The sequence below is a fragment of the Pipra filicauda genome, unplaced genomic scaffold (assembly GCF_003945595.2).
Source record: "Pipra filicauda isolate LSUMZ 115617 unplaced genomic scaffold, ASM394559v2 scaffold222_size1277272_pilon, whole genome shotgun sequence".
In the NCBI taxonomy this organism is placed as follows: Eukaryota; Metazoa; Chordata; class Aves; order Passeriformes; family Pipridae; genus Pipra; species Pipra filicauda.
Genome location: NW_024104335.1, coordinates 665,733 through 674,583, shown reverse-complemented (window position 1 = coordinate 674,583; position 8,851 = coordinate 665,733).

Below are 8,851 nucleotides of genomic sequence, written 5' to 3'. Positions count from 1 at the left end.
TGAGGGTGATGATGATGCTTCCAAGCATGGCTATTCTTAAACCCTCTTTTCTGCCTTATCCTGTCAGGGGCCACCACGGGGCCAGACCAGAACAGCTCATTTTTTCGGAGATAAATCAGGAGACTTTTCAAAATGAGCCGACTTTCCTTTTGGCTTGTCCAGGACTGCCTTTACTTGCAAGGAGAGACACAAGCTGCCTCTGAGCATGATCCTGGCCAGAGGGTGGGAGTCTGGATGAAACTGGACCTTTGCTTTGTCTCAATTGTCTTTTGTTGCCTGCAAAGCCTCTTTGCAGGTTGGCAGACAAATCATGGGCTTAACTTGGAAATCTCAGACTGCGGGCTTGAGAACAAACCAAAGATGCCATGTTTTCTCTGGTGGATGGGCAGAATTGACTCTGATTTTTGTACTGATGCCTTTATACACAGGTGCAGTTCCAAGTGGTTAGCTGTTGGATTTCAGAAGCATGGGAGGCTGCAGCAGCGACAGGCAGTGACCCCTGGGGAAGGAAAACTGGCAGATCTGGGCTCCCAACACATCTCCATGACCAACCCAGCTGGTCCAGGGACCTCCACCCACTGCTCTACTGACATGCAAGAGGGTGGGGAGGCAAAGGATGATTTCAGCAGAGAAGTCCTAAATGCTTCCTAGAGGCCCAGGAACAACTGGGAAAGTTGATGCCACCACATCCTAGTCCAACACCAGCTCTGGCCCCTGAGTCTCACCATAATCATGTAACTCTGCAGGCAGCAAAGGGCAAATGTTTTTTGCATAAAGCATCTCTTTAGAGGGCATTTTCTCAGGTGATAAATACGGGGTTACCGGGAAAGAGAGAAGGTCCAATTTGCTGTACAGAAATGGCCACAGTGTTTGCAAGGTATGTAAATCAGTGTAGCTGGCTTTGTCTGGATAGGGGGAGACACAAGTGGAAAAAACACCACCAAAAGTAACACATACTTTTCCATTTTTCACCTCATTTTACATTATTTCTTAGCTTTTATTTTTTTCCTTTTAATCCAGAATGCAGCTGAGCTGTTACCTAGCTTTCAGTAAGTCATACTAGTGCCCATTAGGATGGACTGAGCCTCCAGACTGGTTCTGCTACCTCTGTATCTCATAGCAGCTTCATCCCTTTAATCATGCCTGCTCTCAAAAGTCTTTCAGTGATGTACCTCACTGCACTAAATGAAGGACCTAGCTGCAGTAGATGAAGGGAAGAACCATGTTTGTTGTTTTTGTAAAATACACCTGTTTTCTTTGTTGCAGTACATACTGTCCACTGATGATTTATGTGGCTTTGGGGAGACCTGGGAAAGGTACTGCTGTATCGTGGATTATTTCGCTTGTGTGCATTCTGCAGCAGGCAAGACTCAGATGCTTTCTGCACCTTTTGTAGTTCTCATTCGTAATGCAGGCATCAATGAAGCAAAGCACTTATAACAACCTTCTAGAAGGCAGCTGGTATCTTTTCCCCCTCCACTTTATTTATTTTCTGAGGAGCAGATGAGTCATAAAACACCCCGAGGCTGGGGTAGCACAGCAATTCCACAGCTCCCGGTGTAGGCAAGGGGGGAACCCTGGTTTGCAAAGATAAATAGACCTCATGTCCCAGGAGGGGTCTGTCATAGCCACCAAGGTACCAGGGTTGGCTCTCTCTCCCTCAGCTTGCTGAAGGATGCTCTAAGTGTCAGCAGGCAGCATGCACTGGCAGACATGACTTCAACCTACTGGAAAGGCACAGGTCCTCACAGGAATCTTGGCCTGCTTCGCTGCTGCACTCCCAGCTGTGCATGGCCCAAGGAATGCACTTGCTCATTAAAATCATGTCAGCGTTTGCAGAGAGCCCTGAGAGAACCTCTTTCCCTGCCGCCTTCTTGTAACTGCCAAAGGGGACTGAAAGCTGAGGTTTCCAATCTGTCAGGCTCTGGCTCAGAGACCAGCAATAGCCTGAAGGCAGGAAATTTCTGAACTGGGGTGTTCTTTGACTTGGGCAGCATGGGAGGTCACACTTGACACACAAAATGGACTGTTCTAGTCTTAAACTGGCTGCTTGCAGTTCTGGGTTTGGATTTCCAGGACAGGCACAGCATGCCTGATCAGAGGTGAGGACCATGGTAGAGCATCCATCTCCAAGTGTGTTCTCCAAAGAGCAACACAGTGAGCAGCACTGACTGGAAAGAATTAAGCTTATAACAGTCCTGGATGGAGAAAAGACACTATTCAAGTATCTGAGTAATTCACGGGTAGAACAGCAGAGACAAGTGCAGAACTTCCAACCATAATATACCTGTTTCACTTTTCAAAATTACTAGAAATAAATTCAGCTCATACTGAATTTTCAATGCTCTCGCATCTATTTCTTGAACATGTTTGTGCTTTTTGTTGGTCAGCTTTAGAAAGAGCATAGCTCACAATTTTAAGACAGTGAGGTGAAATAATACCAATGATTACAATATAAAACAATGTATTTGCATGCTTTTCCATGGGAGAAGTACTGGCACAGTCTCTTTGCCTCCCTGTCCTCCCACCAGCTTGTTTAGATGAAGGCTGCGCTCCTTCTGTACAAGACCACATCCTTCAGCTGTGTCAGACTTGAAAGGAACTGATTTAGGAAGTCAATCAAAAGCCCAGGAGCTTATTATAAAGCTTTTTATTGCAAACAAACACTAAAAAAATTATTTATTAATAGCAATCTTTCCCCAGATCATCCAAGTTTCTTGTTTCACTGCCTCTACTGGCAGGCCAGTGGTGACTTACCACTTCTGGTGGCTGAAAACCACCTCCTAAGTATCAGACAAAGACACTTATGACCATGCCTATTCCAATGACAGCCCCGTCTTTTGTCTTCTCTCCCTGGATGGAGGGACCAGCTCCTTCATTTCACCAAGGTGACAGCATTTTGGGCACAATTTTCTTAAGCTCTGTGTGAGGAGCACAGAGACTTATGAGTTTACTCCTCCAACTTGTAGGACAGATTATTTCCCTATGATTCCCTCTCATTGAAAAAAACTTACCAGGAACTGGAATTTTGTGTACTTGGTTTTCCTGTCTCAAGCCAGAAGGGCACACTGATAATGATAATCTTTGTTTTCTTCACGGCTGGAGCATAGCTGAAAAGGGAGGGAGGTAATTAAGAGAATATTAAGATTTCATCTTCCAAGATGTTGTTGCTTCTGTTCCTCCTCCCTCTCTCCTCTGTTCCCCATGCGTAGCAGAGAAAGTGGCAGGAGTACTATTTCTCAAGGCCTACACTGACGTCAATACACAGAGTATTTATTTATGAAATCGAATCAAACAGTGGGGGAGAGAGGAGTGGAGGAAGATGGACGCGTGGAGCTTGCAGCTGCCAAGTCATAATAGAGCAACAATCTTCTCATATTTTTCTATCTTCTTTCTGTAGAAGGGATGAGATACCCAGAGTTTTGGAGGCCCAGGAAAAGCAAGACAGAAGAGAGAAACAGTATTCAGCTTAGAATTGAGAGCAGAGGAAATGTATGGTGAGGAGAGAACCATTACAAGGTAAATAGATCATTTCTGGTGCTGAGACATTCAAGTGCAGTCCTTATGCAGTGAGGACAGCAGTGCTTTCAGGCAGGCTCTGACCAGGCTCTAGCAGCCCTTTCCTCTCAACCTTTTTAGTCTTTATATAGAAAATTCAGAGGGAATTTCCAGCCCAATAAATAAGAATGCCCCATCCTCGTTCGCTGTTTCAGGTTCAGTCAGCAAATGGCTGCCTGGGGAATCCAGCACTGAAGTTAACATGAGGATTAAGTTGTTTTCTGCAGTGAATGAGAAATGGTTTTCCAGAGTATAAATTTTTTCCATTGATATTACCTTGTGTAGGAGCCATAGAAAGACAAATCTCAGGAAGGGAGAGTAGTTTCTTTTCTTTCCCAAGGAGGATACAGACACCAGTGCAGAGCATCCACAACGGGGAGGAAAGGCAAAGGAGCAGAGATGACCATGACATCATGATACCTTCAGCTTCACCTATGGGAGCTATGGGGAGAAAGTGCTTTTGGGCATCTCTCACCATCCTGGAAGTTATGCATGGAAATGCAGATAAAAGTAGAGGAGAATGGCTTTTGTTTTCTCTCACCTGCCTGCTAGCTGGTTAGCACAGGATAGACCTGGGCAAGGGGAGGAGGCAAAGTGAGTATGAAAATCAAAATCCTGCTCTGTAACTCTTGGGGCTTCTCCAGGCTCATTACCAGAAAGCCTTCCCTGCACAGCTTCTCTCTCAGTCAGAGGAAAGCCTGCTGCATGGCATGAGATGCAGATGAAGGAGCCCTGCAGGTCTCCAAGTTTATTGTTAAAGCCCCTGCCTTTCCTGGGATTCCCCTGCTGACTTCCCACTGCCACTGATGAAGAGGAGGTGATACCCTGGACCAATCTCTTACTTAAAGGGAGAGACCTTGCAAACAGTGTCAAGATGTGAGCCAGCCCCAATCTTATTGTTTTTCCAAAATAAGGGAAGAGAGACATGTTCTGGAGATCCGTTTACAAGTCAGACTATCTCCAGTTATATAATGGCACAAGTCTGGCTGCCAGCAAATTGTTGCTCCGAGCTGGGGAAGACAATTAGCTCGCCTCTGAGGGCGGCGGGGGTGCACAATGCCGGCTTTGTGCCACCCTGCCACCAGCTCCGGCATGTGCGGGAGAGCCTGGCTCACCCATCATCTTCAGAGGAAGAGGTAGCAGAGGGAAAGGAAAAACCTCCGGCTGCAAAGAGGCAGAGTCCGCACCTCGGTGGGTGCGCCCGCGCCAGGGCATGGATCGCTGCCGAGAGCTGGGGGCGCCGAGGATGGAGCCCGTCTGCGAGCGCTTTCCTGTCCCGGCAGTGAAGGGATGACGGTAAATCGGTCGTCGCGCTGCAGGGCAGAGACAGCTCTGACCCCTCTGCTGAAAATGGGATGGGAACTTTCGGTGTTTGGCTTCCTGCGCTTCCTGGTGGGCTGATGGATTTAGGCTTTCGCTGAAAGTCCTGGCGCTGCCTGCAGAGCTGGTGGAAAAAAATGTGGTATCTAGAGATGGGAAATACCTAACCCGCTCAGAAATGCACTCACTTAAAAGGAAAAGGTGGTTTCCGGGTGAACTTGCATTCCTGTCCTCGATGGATGTGGATGGAAGCAGGGCTTTGTAACACTCAGAGTCTTGTCTGTTGCAATGTAACCAGCAATGAATGATAGCTGGGTCCTGCTCAGAAACACACCTGGGCCAAAACAGGCTTCTAGTCGGGTTACTCCGCCAAAATTGCATGCCTGGCTAAGGAGGAAGGACCTGCCACTGCTGTCCCCTGGGCATGGTGGAGCAGGGACATGACATGGAGCTGCATGTGAAGGACATCTCTCAGCTCTCCTACATGCAACAGCAGCCCTGGTTTCAGCAGGCAATGATGCGTGGAGAGGAAAGATGGTCTAAAATAAAATAGTGTCGTCAACAGCCACAGATTAATTCAGTGAAATTGCTCATTGCTGCAAGGAGTTAGTGAGAGAAAAACACTGGGAAGAGAATGCTGCCTGTGTGAAGAATAAGGGTACACATAGCTGTGTTTCACAGGGGAAGTGTTGATGAACAATACTAAACCCTCATGCTTCGGAGGAGCTAAGTGATAGTAACCTGGGAGGCAGAGGAGACTTCTGTTAACAGCTTGTTAGGTCACAGCTGCCCACTCTGAGCAGTTTTACCTGATCCTCTACAGCATTTAATTAAATACACCACAGCCCTGAACCATTCAGGAGGTTCCTGCTTGCCTTGACAAAGGTTCCTAATAGACTTTGTTCTGTCAAGAGCATGGCAAGAATCTTCATGTTAGTGTCACTGATTGCAAAAGCTACGTGTAAATCTGCACTGCAGATAAACAGGTGCATCCTCTGCTTGCAAAGCTCCCTCAGTGTTCATGAAGCATGCCTGCTCTACATGCCCATCATACAGTTTACTGGGTGTCCAACCTGTCCCTGGGGATGTTAGTAAGGCCCTAATGGCAACCATGTACTTGCCTAAGACACAATACTACTCTTAGTCCAGCCCAACAAAAACAGTTCCTTCTGGAAGTGAGTCATATTTCTTCATCTTTCGAACCACTTCAAGCAATGTATCTTGCAGACTCTCTGACTACATTTACATAAAATGCATCCTTCCTTTCTTTCTATTCCTGTTCCATGCAAGGGGTTATTTTAGATGGCATGCTCAGAGGTCACCATGACACACACACACACACACACACAGCAGAGAACATACTATGCTTTCAGTAGGTACTTTGCAATGTTTATGCAGGTGGCAGGCTCTTGGTTTCCCTGGGCACTCACAATGGGTTTACGTGCCAGCACAATGACAGAAAAGGATAAGTTGTTGGTCACTGCCAGAAACTCCATGGGTTTGTCTAAAAAGTGCAGCTTGTAGACATGAATAACCTTACAAGACCCCTGGAAGTGAAACTGGGAGTATGGGTTACTGGCAAAACTGGGGAGGTGTAAAGAAAGATGGGATCATGGAAAGCTTCCAGGAATGGCTTGTGCATGTGTACAGCATGGTTAGAAACTGTTCCTCCCTGGGATTTTAGTGTAGGCTATTATTTATATTCCCGTAGCTCTGCCAATGCATAATGCTTGCAGCATTAGAGCTAGAACTCAAGCCCTGAGCAAGCTGGAGGCTTTAATTCACAACTACAAGTTGCAAAAGACCCTTTATAGTTCGAGGGCAAGTGAGGCAGGGCAATAAAATAGCCCAAGTCCTTCACAAGGTCCACCTTATGGCTTAGTGTCCCTACCAACTAAACCAGGTATCTTCAGGTTAGAAAAGAAATAGCTGGGAGGTATATGAAAGAGGTTTCTGAGCTTTTGAGTGTCATGGAAGTGGGGATGGGGCAAGCATTGCTGTCTCTTCCTGTACAAAAGCAGACAGTATTTCATGAAACTAGTAGAAAACAGGCTCAAAAACAAGAAGATGACTCTTCATGCAACAGGTAGTAGATCCGTGAATCTTCTTACCAAAGGATGTTGTGGATATGAGAAGTTTACATGTATTCAAGGAGAGTTCACAGAAGAGAAATCCTCTGAGAGTTACTAAACACGTAGAAACCATATCTGGCTCAGGAAGTTCCTGAGCTGAAAACAGTTGGAGGCTGGGAGAGCATTGAGGGGAAGTATTGTATATGCTTGCCCTTGTTCTTACTCTCCCTAGGCTTCCAATCATGGGCTTTGTTGGGGTCCGGATATTAGGTTAGACAGACCTTTGGTCTGATCTAGTGGAGCTGTTTTTATGTCTTTATACACCTTCTTATTCAGGGTTTATCCTGTTCTTGCATGGTTACTTCCCAAAGCTCACCATCTTCAAGCATCCTAAGCCACTGCTCTCCACAGCTCAGGCACCGTGCACCCCCTTTTTCTGGCTACATTTTGACTGAGCAGCTTAAGATCCTGACTGCTGGCAGACAAATGTGTTGAACAGCTTAAGGTTTGTGATGCCTACCATGTACATCATCATGAAGTAGTCCATCACTCTCGGGGTTTGATGTTATCCAATGTTTGGCAGTAATATTCATGTCAGTCACCACTACCACTCTCACCTTGTTGTTGTTCTTTTTATTTCCATCTCAGCAAGTGATTTCAAAACTATTGTGAACCCAACTGTTTTCAGTAAATTATAATTCTGCTCTGGTCACCAGTTTGCCCACTTGATATCGAGTTTGGCTGTGGAAATTGAGTCCTTATTGGCATCTGTGTTAAAAATTGCTGAAGCTGCCGAAACAGTGCATATCTCAAATGAACTGCTTTGGGACTTTATTCATCCTACTTGGGATATGTTTTAAAGGTTTTATTTGTAGTGATAACAGCCAGAGCCTTTCTCACCCCTCTCTTCCCTGAAAAACAGTATTTGAAAGATCAGCCTTTGAATAACAACCAACTGTCCTTGTTAGCCTTCTCTTCACCTCTTCCCAGTTGCTATCCTGTCCTGGGTCTCTCACTCTGACTTTGAGAAACTGATGTAACCCAAGAGCAATCAGAATGGTAGTGACACTTGAAGAGGAAATAGGAAAAAATGGTCTGGAAAAAAAGGAGAAAAGATGGATACCTGGAGTGCACTGACCCTGTTCCCTCTCCCAGACAGTTAAGAGGGAAGAGCATGCATAGCTATACCAAGAGCTGTCTTCTGAGATGAATACATCAGTTCAAGGTTTTGGGGACTTCATAGCAAGCCATCTGTTGTAGAAACAAAAACACTAGCTCTGTCACAGTTCAAAACTTGCTGGGGTTATTGATGTCCAGTTATCAGCATGTTTGCAGTACTGCAGAGATTACCTAATGCAGAATGATGGCCTTAACTTTGCTATCCCCTTTGTCACACCAACTGTGGATCCCCACTGAGGAAGCTTCAAAATTAGCCAAGCGCCACTCAGAGATCTCCAAAAATAGACTACTGTCGTGACAGGTGTAGCGGGATTTTTGCCTCAGGTGACATTTACATCATTAATACTCTTTTTACTTTTTGTTGCAGCTCACATAATGGCAGAAGCTATTCTTAGTAGCGGGGAGCCTAATGTTTAAGAAAACAACTCCCAAAAACCCACCCCTTTGTGAGCCATTTCCACAACAATAACCTGTAGCAGGGAGGAAATAGAGTAGGCCAAAATATGTAGCCCTCTTCACCAAATAAGGACCCTTGTAAAGGCAGCTGCCAAGCACTGCAAGGCTTAGGAAGGACAGGGAGGGCTTTGGAGTGGAAGAGTGAATCAGCATGGCCATCAGGTCACACCCACATGAATAATACCTCTCACTTCCCTAGAATTGTACATTGTGATAAAGACCTAGCTGCCTTTTTTGGTATTCCAGCGTCTGCCTGAGAAGAGTCA